Below are 15082 nucleotides of genomic sequence, written 5' to 3'. Positions count from 1 at the left end.
AAGAAGACAGTATCAAAGTTTTAAGTCCTCACAAGTCATGCATGAAACTCCCTAGGGCTGTGCATTTTGGAATAACTTAGTATTCTGTTATTCCTACTTGGGCTTGATTGAGTATTTATAAATACCTGAGACGGTTTACCCATTCCTATTGGTTGAGAGCCTGTTACGTGGGTGGTTTTAAACTGCCGGTAAAACACCGCTGCATTCTGCGCCACTCGTGCAGTACTCGCTGGGGCATGCCAATTTTCATATTGAAGGAGATTTTTAGCACTCTAGACGAGGCACATACCATAGACATGGCCAGAGGGGTATTTCACAAAACATGAAGTAAAATTGTTGAACAAAACGGTTCGGAATTTGTGAATTTTTGACTTGTTTTGACTTTTTGACTGCAAATATTTATGAATGGGAATAAATATGTCTGTTTGGCTCAGGCCATTATCCACATCCAGGCCCCTAACGTAATAGTTTAAAACCGGCCAAGCACATAGTTATGCCCTTATTCAAATCCCTGGGCTTGGCAAAAATGGACAAAGAGCTTATTAAAATAATATGAACAACAGGTAGTGGAATGGCTGATATTTGACCGATGTTAAGAAGAAGTCTGAGGTAATATTCATCATGAAAGCTCTCAAATCATGCGCGAAAGTGGCTTTTAACAAAAGTGTGGCATTTGACAAACAATAAAACCACGCAGCTTATATGTTTGTCATCTCCTGGAGCCGGCTCACATTTTTCAAATATTTGAATTGAAAAAAATGCTATTCGGATATTTTGATGGATGATTGAATATTCAAGTATTAGGTATATTCTGCACAGCCCTACAACTCCCTCAACATTTTTGCAAGGAGCCTTCCTGTATCTCCCACAATTCTCTGTTCTGCTGGAAACTGGTGGCACATTCTTCGTACTTGAAACTTGACACATGAAGACAAACAAGACACAAAGTCATCTGCAAACAGCCCAAAACAGCTGTGTTTGTCCCTGTGACAAACACATTTTTAGTTGTACTTTAAATTCCAAAGGCCCATACCGTTTTAAACTAAAAGTTGAGTTCTATTTACATGTATGTATCTATTTATTTGATTAATTTTAACTGGGTAGCCCATTCAGTGGAATCCACTGGTCTCCCATGGGGCCCAGTCAAGAGAAGACAATGTGAAGAAATTATAGTTGTAGGAAAACCCCAGAAGAATATTCTGAGGAAAACCCACGGAATCGAACCAGGGTCACAGCGATAGAAGGCGAGGTTAAGTGCCGCTATGCCAGCCTGACTCCCTTAATCACAGTTCTAACTTTTACAAAATCTCTCAGTGGATTTTGCAGGATTTTGGAGGGTTAGGGTAATGACTTCAACACAAGCATTTCCATTTGGTAAATTTGACATAAAGCACATTTCTGGTTTGGCCCAGAAACTTCCAACCTCTTTGCCATAAACTCCTAATGTTTCAGGGTTCAACGTAAACATTTTTGTACGAATTTGATTCAGGTTTCTGTGGTTGTTTGACAGTGTCTAATTTGAAAATGACACGAAAGTCTCAAACCGATGTAAACATGCCAACCACATCCCATTTGGATGCAACTGTAGACCTTGTGTTGAGGGTTTGTAGTGTTAACCACAAGAGGCATGCAACCTTCATGTTCTACTCTGTATCATAGACCACAGATGACTTAATTGCTGTCTCGCGCCTTCAGATCCAGACTTGTTTAAGTGGATCAATTTCATTTGTACCACTTTTCATCTCCTTCAAGGAAGATACCTCGATTGATCCTCGTTTGGGGTTTAGTTAACGGTGACAAAACGAGCGTTAGAGAACTTGAGGGGCATGAGGGTGGGATATATTTTTCGTGGTCAGGCGCCCGGGCACGAAGGGTCTGCGATTGCCATCATCGCAACCCAGGCTATATAGTCGGCTAAAAATAACAGGCATGCCATTGTGGTGGCGCAGATCGAGGCCCGCGTCACGTCATGTCGGAGGGATGTGCGATTTATCGAGGTCAGGGGGTTCGTGCGATTGAGCCCCCCTGGACGCTTTGACTCGGCCCGGGGTACGAAAGCCACAAAGACGGCGCTTAGGTTGCTGACTGTACATGAACTCCCTACGGGTTTCTTCCAAGAACGTGTTCAATATCTCGGCCCCGTTATCGGTCTTTTGCAGGAATTTTGTTTATTTCTGTCCCACCCCGACAGAATTCGGACCTTAAATGGTGGCCATGTGCAACAAGAACATCAAAGTTGTCAAATATCATTCAGCAGCTGTGAATGACTTTGCAGCCTTGTTTCGTACAACTTGTTAAAAGTAATTGAAGTTATTGCCATGGTAACGAATGATAAGGTGCCCGCAAAGATCAAGCCACAACCACCAGCCTCTGTTTCTAGATCGTCTGTAACTCTGCGGTTACGATATCACCATGGTTACAGCTTCATGATGGAGAGCTTTCTCATTGAAGTCAAGCATGGTATCGGATTGGGGTGAACTATTGGGTAGTCAAATGTTACGTGCACCTTACCTGTCTGCAGTATTAGGCTAAATAGCGCCCTCGTTAGATCACGCATAGACCTAATTACAACAGACAATTTAGCATCAACACCCGAGCCCAGTTTCTGCTTTGAGCATAAAGTCAAAAACTTGCTGGAAAAAAATTAGCCATTGCATGGCATTTTGGCTGTCACAAGCAAAAATGTTCATGTTCATAGAATTTCTATGCCTAATCTTCACATGTACATGTAGTTAGGCCCCCCCCCCTTTTTAAAAAATTGATTGTATAAGTGGTTGAAGATGAAGCATGGTGTACATATCTCATCGCAAACATTGCTGACAACATTATTTACTTAACATTTCCAACTGACCAACCAACGAAACCACACACTAATACTGCTGCTTGCAAGCCTTACAAAGTGTTGGCAGTTTTAAGCCACCCCATTCATGTGGTCACTTTGTCAGTGGGCCCCTTCATACTACTCCACCACATCGGAATGTACAGTTTAAGGAAAAGAATGTAATATTAATGGAAAAGAAAATAGCGCCATCTATTGACGAGATTTGGCTCACTCGAAGCCCTGAGAGAAGGGACAGTTCTTCGTGCACAGAAGAAATCACGTGCTATGGGTTATTTATGGGTCAGAAACACATTTGTAGCAGCTGTATAAAGCCCTAAAAACATCACTTGTGGGTGTTGTTTAATGCTTAATTTAGGATCGTTGCTTGATTTAGTAACATTGCTTGTAACATTGCTATATGGTTATCTCCAAAGCAAATATTTTTCTTTGGTAATATCTTCGGCTCTAGTCCCCCCTTCAAAAGATCCTGTTTCTATTGCCAAAATGCTCTGACATTTGTTTGCCAATGTCTTTGGCTACCTGATAAGCACAGAGGTTGTTTTGTTCGTCCAGCCCCCATGACACAATCACTCTGGTATGAACTCAGATGCTCTGTGGTTTTTCCCTGAAACCTGGAAGCTGAAAAGACTGGGGCCTGTTTTGCATACAATCTGCTCCAAAACCAGACATGCAAATTATACCTTATGCGGAGATGTTTTCAGCATCATCATCAGCAGTTCTACTATTTCACAATGGGGTCTGCTTTTATTTGCCTACCTGGTTGTTCAACTTGTTTTTGCCTTTTTTTTCTGTCTGGGCTGTATATTTGAAAAGGTCTAGCCATTTACTTATGAGAAAGGTTAGCTGAAGTCTACTGACTGTTCAAAACAACTCCTGGAATTAGTTAGTATGCATTTATGCAGCCTGTGTGGTAGCCAATTGGGGTGAAGCTCTAATGAGAAGGCGGGTTTCCTGTTGGAGGAGGGATCAATGAGGAGTGAGCTGTGTGTCAATTATCTCACTCTTGGCCAATCAGAGATGAGATAAGCCACGATGTTGAGGGTGACTTAGTGCATACTTGATTGGCAATGTCAAATTTGGATTAAAAAGTTGGTGTAAAGAAAACAAGGTTTGGAGTGGGAATAGGCTTTCAACAGAAATGAACAAATGCTTTCTGGCAGACTTAATCTTCATAAATAACTTAACAAAATTTTGGAATTGTTCGGTCAACTCAGGCTGACCATTACTTGACCACATTTTACTTTTGACAGATTTTGACCAGTTGGGTCATTTCAGGGGCGCAAACAGGGTTGGACATACTTTTTTCAAAATCAATTAAAATATACATATGTTTTCCATACTTTTAACTTGATGTGGCGTTTAGAAAGTGAAAAGTAACAAATTTTTAACGAATTAAGTTTTTTCTTGGATATAAACATCGAGTAAATGTATATTGAGCAGCGCCCTCTATCTGTATATCTTATTTATGAGTTTACTTAAATTGATAGGGTCAAAAAGTTTGCTTTTTCCAAAAAATGTCTGTACCAACTTTTGTGTTAAACTTGAAGGTAATTGAAACTGACAGATTTAATCTTAGCAAACCTCATTTATCTTCTCATGTGTCGTATTCCTTTAATGCACGGTTTACAAGACTGAGTTTCAATCGAAAATTAGAAATCTGTTTTTGTCTGTTTTGTACTGAAGCTTGACCCCATTTACACACTTCAAGGTTTGTCTTTTGAGTGGACAGTAACCGTTTTTTATATTTTACTCATGAATATTAGTCCGTATTTCAATAGTTTTCACACCAAACTGATCGCTGAGTCAAGGACATTTTTATTTAGCGAAAAAACTCCCAAATTGCCTGCCAGTAGTTTGACACGCACCTCATTTGTTGCAGCCAAGTTTTCCAAGCGTGACAAATCCCAATTAACGCCAGGAATGCGTGGCAATATTTGCCTCTATTATGCACGCTGTGTTTAAAAAACCACTTTCACTGTCAATCTGTCACTCATTGCTACCCACAAATTCCACTTTTCATTCATAAAAGACGCCCTTTGGGCCATAAACATAATCGTCAAACAACTCTTAATCATCCCAGAAAAAAAGTTCCTTTTTTTGTGTGTGTCACTGATCTTAATAGTGTTTTTCCCCTCATGAAAAAAAAAACCATCTGCCAAATTTAATCAGGGTAGGAATTTCTTTTCTGGTGATGGATTGGGGGGAAATATTGTAAAAAGGAGGGAGGAAATTGAAAGGCTGTGGCGAGGAATGTCCAGGCGCCAGTGGTTACTGGCTGACAGGTGTCAAGCAATTTGGTTGAATGGGCGTAAGAAAAGGCGGGTAGTTAGCGAAAGCAAACAGTGAAACTTACAAACAGCTGAAATAGTTAGCGCCGTTGTTGGAGTCAGACACAGAGACCGGATTAATCCGGCCTGAAAAGAACATTGACAATGACTTTAATATTTTTTTTTTTTAAAACCTTAACCCCAACGTGGCTGTAATTTTATCCCAATAATAGTTGGCGTAGTGAATGGGTCTCTAATTGAGATCCTTGAACGAGCTAAGGATATGCTTTGTACGCAGGATTAGTTGGAATTCCGAGCATGTTTAAAAGTTATTGTTGTTGAAGAAACGTGCCTGTTTAAACCCAGTTTCTGAAAGACCTGTATGATTAACACTAGCATTTTGCCTGGATTTATTGTAAACAAGAGTTTTCTTTATAGTGACACTCTTTGTTAACCCTGAACAAAAAAACAAAATTACAGGTAATTTTTTTTGTACATTCCAAGAAGGTTGGAGATTTGGTCAGATTGTTAGCCTGTGGCTGTGGGTCATTGTTGAGTGAAGTACGGTACAAGTGCATGTCTGTGGATTTCATTATGGTGCTAATGCTTGCAGCTATTGAGAGGTCTTTAATCAATGTCAATCTTTGTAATTCAATACCTGTCAGTCAATTCCTGTTGGTCTAACACTAAGAGGGAACTGCCCTTACAACCCTCCTCCCCTCCCCCCCCCAAACTGTTGATGGCGCTTTGTGACGACTGTCCAGAGCCCCAGTGGGAGGGAGACATCATGTGCGCATACTAGTGTGCGAGCATATGAAGCAAAGTACGCACAATTAATCATTATTCTGAATGTGCGCAAACCAGTGGTATTTTTTTGGGTAAGCATCAGGTCTGTCTGTAAATGCATTGGAACATCCCTCCCAGTGCTCTCCTTTTGCATTTGTGGAACGGAGCCCATAGAACCCCACCCCCTCCACAAAGAACTTTATCAAAAGTGAGGGCCACAGTACAGAACTTACATCTCCAAAAGTGGGTGAGGGGAAGGGGAAGAGGGCACAAACTATGGCAAGCCCATACAATACTGTCGGGGAGGGGAGGGGTGGGGTTAGGGGTCAGGGGGGTAGAGTGGGGTCTGTGGGGAAGGTTTGGACTTGTGAGACCAGCTCAGAGGGTGAAGTATTATTGTGTGTCATTTGAGCCACAATTTTAGGAGTATACAACCGACTTTAGCCAACCCACAGTTTGTTGCAACCAGGGACGTCAATCGGGGGGGGGGGGGGGGGGGGGGGGGGGGGGGGGGGGGGGGGGGGGGGGGGATACAAATGTATATAACCCCTACTTTTTGACCAGGGAGTTGGATCATCCCCCCACTTAGTCTTTTCGGAAAAAAAACAGAAAAATGCAGAAGATGAGGTGCGGGTATTTTTATCACTTCCCACCAACCAAAATTTATTCAATAGCACTTACAATTGAAGACAAAAAAGTACAAAAGCTGTAAATGCGCTGTTTTGATGTAAGGTTTGGTTGCGTTAAGCGCCCAAGTATTGTGAAGCGCTTTGAGACATATAAGCACCACAGTATTATTATATTAGTACATTAGATGTACATCTGTATCAATGCCCCCTAGTGTAATGTGGTATCCGGCCCTGCCCCCTGTTTTTCGAATCTCCATGGCCGGGAAATTTTTGGATTTTGGCCATCCCCCATCTCCCCCACTCGCCGGCACAGATTTACGCCTCTAGTTGCAGTGATGACTAGTGATTTCAAAAGGTCATTGCTTCATCATCGCCTTGTTGCTTACTGTCAATCGACAACCAAATTCTACCTAATTAATGAAATTTATCCCAAATGTATCCACTGATTATCCTGGTAGTCAACAGATCTGGACAACTTCACTCCTCAACTTCTAAAAAAAAAAACCAGTCCACCTCGAATATTTGTCTGTGGTAGTGACACATTGGGGATGTCAAGACTGTTGATGGTAATTGCTGCCAGTGTTTGGCATGGAAGTCGTCTGATTGACAAGAAATTGGCTAATGAGTGGACATTAGGGCCTGGGACAGCCCCTCGTTAGACAGATCCTAGACTGGCCCCAGGGAGGGTTAGGAGTATGTTGGTCAAACTGACCCACTATTGCCAGTCAAGTTCATGCCGGGTAGGGTTCAGAGGCTGAACCGTTACCAGTGGTTTGAAAGCATCAGCGCCTCGGAGGTTTTTCACACTAAAATCTTTTGGATCCTAAGGCCAAAACAAAATCTCCAGTGTCTGGTATGGAGCTTGTCCCAAAAGTTGTGCGGCGACGCAGTTCCCCCCCCCCAACTTTTTTCTTCTTCAAATGTCAGCTGATGTTGCAGATGACACTTCTATCTGCTTAAAACTCTCTAAATTATCCTTCAGAGTGGAGCTTGAGGTGACCTCAGTAAAGCCATAAGGCTTGAGAATTCTGCACCCTCTTACGAGTTACGATCTCGACCGACAGGAACATGCTGTTGGAAACCTGGATAGTCAAGACAAACATAAGAATGGTAACGTCAGACCATACAGCAACATCGACATCGTGAATGAGCTGTCAGGCTGGTCATTAGTCTGCTCCCTTACATTGTGCTAATTAAAAAGCGTTTACAGGTTCTAGATACACGACCATCGCTCCCTCAGTCTGCCTTATGCACAATTACAAAATTACAACACCGTCTACAATCTAGGTGATTGATTAGACAGCTGTGAAAGTCGCCTGCTTTTGTCCATTGACTGAATTTGATTAGTCACAGTGCTTGCTTGAAATAGGATCGGACTGTTGTTGACTAGCCTGTGTAAAAGACATGGCAAAGGAAGAGGATTAAGTTGTTGACTGTCTATGGCTGTTCAGATAGCAGGAGGGTTAGTAAACAGTAAAGATCCATACCGGTACACTTGGATTAAATTCATCCAGCCAATGTAGGGGTTAAGATCTCTGCACTAGTAAACAGGAGGTTGTGGGTTCGAGTCCCACCCAAACAAAGAAATGACAATTTTCTCAAAACCACCTGCCTTTTGTCAGTTAAGGTCAAAAACCTTGTATTGACATTCTCAGATTATGAATGTCAAACACAAATTCTGCCTCACCTATCAATAAAGCTTTCTCAAGTGCCATTCATGATTCATGATTTATGATTTTTTTTTTAACTGAAAATCCAGAACATAATTTGACGTCCCGTCCAAACAATCACAAATTAGCCCCATGGGCGTCCGACAAGACGTTTCCCCACCTTACGACCCCCACCCTTGTTAACCTAATTACACGCCGAAGTTCATTCCGGGGACCATTTGCACTTTTCCCGAGAAGAGTTTAATACCTCTTTAGCCTGCCCAGAAGAGGGCGAGACACGCGAACATTTTACACACGCAGGGAGACACACGCCCCACACATCCCCCTGTGCGGTTGTTGCGTCGAATTACAGCACTTCCCTTCTCCATCAGGAGTTTTTCCTGCCTCTTGGTTGTAGGGCACGGAAGACATTTCCCAAGAATTGGAACTCCCTCGGGGATGCAGACATGTGGGTCAAAAGGTTGTCCGCAAGATGGGTATGTATCTTGGGGATTTGAACTGCGGACCCTCGAAATGGAAGTTAAGAAAAGCTACGTGTAAATAAGAATATGTAGTGTATTGAAAAACGTTTGAGCTAACTTATATCATGTATTAGGTAATTTATTTTGATTTGTCCAGAACTGCAGTTGTCAAGACTAAAAGGGACTATAACATTAGTTATGCGACAAATATTATGATAAATTGTTTGCAGCACTAAACTTTAACATTAGATACAAGCTTAGGCAGCATGCAACATAGTTTTGCTCTAAGTCTGTCTAAGTAACCATGTGGTTTTAGGTCACAAATTATATTCTTCTCTGCTAGCCCCCAAAATTTGGCTTCAACAAGAAATCTTAACTTTTGTGCATCATGTAGGCCCCCCCCCCCCATTCGTCCCCCTCTTTCCCTCCCCTGAAACTTTCAAGACTTGAAATTGAGGCCCAGCCCTACTCCCCAACCCAATGACCCCACCCCACCCCAACCCCACCCCATCCAACCATACCCAACTCCACCCCTTGACTGTACAAAATATTTCTGGTCACCACCTAAATATATTTCTGCCTGTGATACATGCATATAAAAAATGGATAGATTTTTAAATTTTTTAAATTAGCCGTAGAAATCTGAAACAAGTATACATTTGCCTGGGAAATTAATAGTCAAGTCAGTTTGTCAGATACATGTGCCACTAAACCAAATTAAATTAATTGTTAAGTTGGTCCCAAACTATTATTATTATTATTAATTATTTCTGGTAATGAAACCAAGGATTCCTCATAAGTGCCCTAGGTACTGTAGCTCGCAAGCCTGAAGAAACCTGTAGAGAGGAGACAATGAGAAGAAATGACAGTTTTAGAGGTTGGAGGAAAACCCCAGGAGAATAGTCTGAGGAAACGGAATCAGGCAGGGACTGAAAACACAATCCACATAATTGGCCCAGGCAGGAATCGAACCCGGGTTACAGCAGTGGAAGGCGAGGAAAGAACTGCTATGCCAACCTGACTCTCAAATAACAACAAATGTCTTACTAATTATTTCAACTTCCCAGATTTTTTCATTCACTTGTCAAACATCTTTAACCCTCCTACTGATATAACTGTCACAAACCATCAACAAAATCTATCCACTTCCTCTCCCATAGCTTTTGTACAGGCTGGTAACCAACTACCAGAAGCCCTACGAATTAAACCGTATAACTGTCAAAACCTGTTGAAGGGGTTTGATTGATAGGGTGACCAGTAATAGACCTTTCTAGCTTGGTTGGCAAACTGCATTTTTGCCAACCAGGGGTTGCAAAACTATGGAAGGTCCAACACTGCAAAGATGAAGAAGAGTTATTACAGATTCCCAAAATATTATTAGATTGATGAAAATACAACATTGTCAACAAAGCCACAACATAATTCCTAAACATGCCTTTTTACTTTGTATTGAGGGCGTTATGGTGACTTTTATGATTTTTTTTGGAAAAATATGTTGCCAACCACAGCTTCAATTTATGCGCTTGCGGCAGCCCATACAAAATGGCGCCAATGTTTACAAACAAAAGAAAAGTCTATAGTGAGTCTATACTGGTACAGCTTGTGTAGCAGCCATTTTAAAGGGCGATGCCTTTGTTTGGCTGGAATTCATGAGTAACGCTTTTGTGCCTTCATTGTTACTGAGCTAAATCCATCATTGACAGGCACTCACCAGCGCTGACCCACCACATCTATCAATGTCAGTCAAGGCATGGTCCCCTCAGTTAACAAAACTACCACAACCTGTCAATTGTGCCAATATGAGGCCGGTTTACGGAACTGCTAAAACCTGTCACCTGATAGTTTTTGACGTATAGGGTAACTCTCTCCAGATTGTCACCGAGGGTTTTAATGAGCTATCGGCAGCTCGGCAGCACTAGACTTCCCTCACAATTCCCCTTTAAAGACAAGAAGGAAATTAACAATTTGAGCCCTAAACCACCTAGTCTTATTCCTCACTAATTCTTCAATGTCTCTCCTCTTATTGGGAGTAGGTTCCTAGTGATTAACCAGGGGGGAGTTAGAAGGAAGTTCCCCCCAGGAAGTCACTGACTGGACTCCTTCAGGATGTTATGGGGCTCTCCCACCGTCCTCAAGTGCTTGGCCTCTAGCCAAAATAAGAACCACTTCTTTTCCCCTCTCTCTTTGCAAGTGCAGCACTTTTTTTTTCTTCCTCTTCTTGGGTCTTTTCTTTAATTGTTCAGGGGTGTAATTGAATTTGCCCGGTTGCGTGATTGCCGGGGCCCACCCTGCAAAGCCCCCAGACACGAAAGTTCCAGTCGCAAATGAGGAGAGAATTTAATTGGATGACAATGGGGTGAGGGGTTTGAGGAAGAGACGTGAGCTGTGAAGCTGGATTAAGGGTTTACTGAACAATTCTCCAGGATTTTCCCCTCATTTTTTTGAAGGATTTCCGTGGATTTCCCTGTCACTTTCAAAATATTGATGAACTTCAAACATATACTAATTGTTGTTTTTCATTCATGTTTCTGTAATTGTTCATTGGTGTTCTTTTATTTTATATTTCATTTTATATTTTTGGTAGCAATCATCTGTGTAAAATGACTGCAATTCAGCCTGTATTGACTTCCATGTGTCATATTAAACGAAACAAATAAAATGAACCGTAAAATAAAACAATTGTAGAGGTTAGCTTCTCGGGACCAGCTTGATGGAACTGTTAAAGTACAATAATTTTGTTGTCTATTGGGCAATTTTTAACCATTTCTTATGCAACGATTTCCTACACAAGTTGATACTTGACCATACATATAACATTTGTGTCCCTTAAATTAGATAAAGAAGGAGGAGATACTTCTTTCTGCCCATCCCCCTCTTGGTCCCTGTCTTGGCCCCTCCCCTTTTTTGCCCCTCCCCTTCTTGGCCCATCCCCTTCTTGGCCCCTCCTCTTTTCTTCTTTATGGCCTCTTCCCTCTTGCCTTTATGGCCACTCCCCCTTGCCTCCTGGCCCCTCCCCCTTTTGGCCCCACCCCATCTTGGCCTTTACCCCTCTTGGCCCCTCCCCTTGTTGCCCTTCCCGTGTGACCCCTCCCCCTCTACTAGTTGCCCTAAAGGGAAAACATTTTGGCCAATCCCCAATCTTCCCATTAACTATGGTCAGGACTCCACTCACCTGCACACCTCTCCATTGATCATTTGTCCCCTCCCTATTGATCATTTGTTCCCCCTCCTCCTTACTGCTTCCCCCTCCTCCTTACTGCTACCGTGGATCCACCAATCATCTGCAAGAGAAGTTCCACACTTAGTCAATCTTAATTCATCAATTCAGGGAAACTGTACATATAACGTCATTCCAAAATAAAACAAATTGCTTCCCCAACCTACCAGGTTCATAGATTACAAAATGACCTTGTGTTTACAACCACAAAATTAGTATCAAATTCATTGCGTTTCAAAGGTTGAAGGCCTTTATGCTTCCTAAAAACGTTTTCTGGCGTTACCTGTTAATGGTAAATGGATATCCTCGGTGTCTTGTCTATACCACCATGCTTGTACGAAGGCCACAGTGACAAGATGAAGCAAAGAGAAGTCACGTTTCGGCAACCTCAGTGATAACCTTACAGGCAATAATAATCAAAACTCAAGGTTATTTTCCAGGAAATTGGGCTAATTTGTCAAATTTCATTTCCAGAACGATGATCTGGACTGAAGGTGTGAGCGTGGATTAAGTGCAATGAACTTGTAGTTCCGTCCTTGAACTTGGCTCTACTTTTGGCAGACAGATCAGAAAAAATGAAGCATATTGTTCTCTTCACGGCCCTGATTGTTATTCAAATATTTGGTGTAGAAATGTTTATCAAATATTTGGTGTAGAAATGTTTATTGTTGACTGTGTGAGTTTTGTAAATTTCGCTTGAAGCAACAAAACTCTGAAGTTTCAGATCAGTGGATAGTTTACATTATGAGAAAACAACAAAACATACACACTTTTTTTGTCTCGTCAATATATTCTGTTCAGCACTTCTATGCAATTGAGAAGTTGCAGTTTCACGTTTTCAATTGTGCCCTCTCAGAAATCAGGGGTGAAAATTGTCAGGATTTTTCCAATTTCAGGATTTTTTGTCGGGCTTTTTTCCTGAGATCAGGATTTCTTGTCACTGATTTTTCCCGATTTCTGGATTTTTTGTCAGGATTTTTCCTGATTGCAGAATTTTCTGTCAGGATTTTTCCTGTTTTACGGATTCTTTTCTGTCAGGATTTGTCCCGATTTCAGGATTTTTTGTGAGGATTTTTCCCGATTTCAGGAGTTTTATCAGGATTGTTCCCAGTTTCAGGATTTTTGGTCAGGATTTTACCTTAAAGGTGTTTTACTAATTTTTTTTGAGGATTTTTCTCGATTTCAGGAATTTTGTCAGGTTTATTCCCAGTTTCGGGACTTTTTTGTCAGGATTTTACCTTTAAAGGTGTTTTACCATTAAAAGTTGATAAAGAACAAAAGAAATGTGTGTTTTAAAGAGTGCCTTAGGACAAGTACAAACAAACACACATATGGATTTTTCATTTTCACCCAATGTCACCCCTGAGAATATTTTTTAATCCCTAAATCAGCACTCTGGATATGATTCTCATTCAGCTGGTATGCGTACGTGATGTGGAGGTAAAAGTGGATGGGAAATATTCGCAGTATTCCAATATCATCTAATTTTATCTTTATTTAAAGTGTGCTTGCAGGCACATTTAAAAAGAACAACACTTTGTAATGATTGTTTTCTTCCAAACAATCCCATATTAGGAGGAATTTTGGTAGTGCTGTCTTCATTTTGAGCAAGTTTTTTCCTTCTTTACATGTTAATTGGTAGGTTTGTTTCTGGGTGATTACCAATGATCCCATGTGTCTTTAAAGATAGGCACACAGGCATTATTTGTAGTGAGGAATTACATGCAGACCATCACGACATCTTTTTTTATTGGGGGGGGGGAAATAGGTTAATATTAATAGTATGAGTGGGTGTGCAGACGAGAGTGGCATGTAATATTTTGTGACTTGATAACAGGTGGTATACAGGATGTTGTTGCAATTGAGAACAAGATCAGTCAGCAATGCATACCCCTAATACTCAGTAATAGTGCTGTAAAGACAAACAATTTGTGAATTATGATGTTGTAATAAACAAAAAAAGAAGTCCACACTCATTGGAAGGGTCATAATTTTGAATGTGATCGCCATATGAAAACGTCATTTATATAGACCTGTAGGAATGTTGTTTGCTACCAAAGACTGTAAATCATCCAACATTGACAATGGTTTATGAAAAAGGATGCAGTTTGAAAAGTTGCAAATTTAAAGGGTACGCGAGTGGAAATTGCCGCGTGACAATGTTACAGTGCCCGAAACAAACGACATCAGTCGAGAAGAGGACTGGTAAAAGTTAAGTCATTTACAAAAAAAGGTCTTTCAACTTGACGTTTTCCTGGGAAATAGAGTACTTACTCCAATATTGAGAAATAGAAGCAGCAACATCAGTCTTTTTGCAATTTTTTGTAAAAAACTTTCAGCAACACAGGGGGGGGGGGGGTGCTTTCAGCAGAAAGGAGGCTAGAAATTTAGCCAGATGCCTGAAAAGTTTACCAGTCACAGACAACTGCAAATTTCGAAAAGGTGTTCGGTGCAGACAAGACATGACACCATATATTGCTAGTTGACATTGATGGTCGGGGGGGGGGGGGGGGGGGGGGGGGGGGGGCTACATTGTAGTTCAGCTAAAGCAGGAAGGAGGGGGGGGGGGCACATTGTAGTTCAGCTAAGACGGAAGGAGGGCGAGGAGGAGGTTTGGTGGGGGAAGGGGGGACTGAGGAAGATGGCCCCTCCCCCATCCACTCTTGTTAGTAGAATGCCATGGTACAGTGGTTACGCTACTTGACTCGTGTACGATGGTGCATGGGTTCGAACCTGCCAGGAACATGGTGTTTGTGCCCTTGGGCAAGACACTTAACTACAATTGCCTCTCTCAACCCAGGAGTATGAATGGGTACCTGTGAGGGTAGAGGATTGAATGTGCGCTGATATCGGCTGCTGCATGGTCTCATGGCCTGGTGAACGGGGGTAATAAGCGCTTTGAGATTGTTGACGCGATAGAAAGAGCAAGTGTTGGAGACTATGTTAGAGAGCTGACAGGTTATTGATTGAAGCAATGAATCAACATCTGCAATATTGTATGAAATTTGTTCAGGATATTTAATTAAGGAAATTTTGATTTGTTTCCAATAATATGTGAACAATTAACATCGGTCAAAGGGGAAGGGGGAGGGGTAGACACCCCAACCACCATCCAAGCCCCCCCCCCCCCCCCCAGGGGGCCTTGTTGGCTAAAAGGGTGCAAAAGTTTTCAATCAAAAGGGCAAACTGACAATGAATAAATAGACTCAC

Source organism: Patiria miniata, unplaced genomic scaffold (genome assembly GCF_015706575.1).
Source record: "Patiria miniata isolate m_02_andy unplaced genomic scaffold, ASM1570657v1 HiC_scaffold_14, whole genome shotgun sequence".
Taxonomy (NCBI): domain Eukaryota; kingdom Metazoa; phylum Echinodermata; class Asteroidea; order Valvatida; family Asterinidae; genus Patiria; species Patiria miniata.
This window is presented reverse-complemented; position numbering follows the sequence as displayed.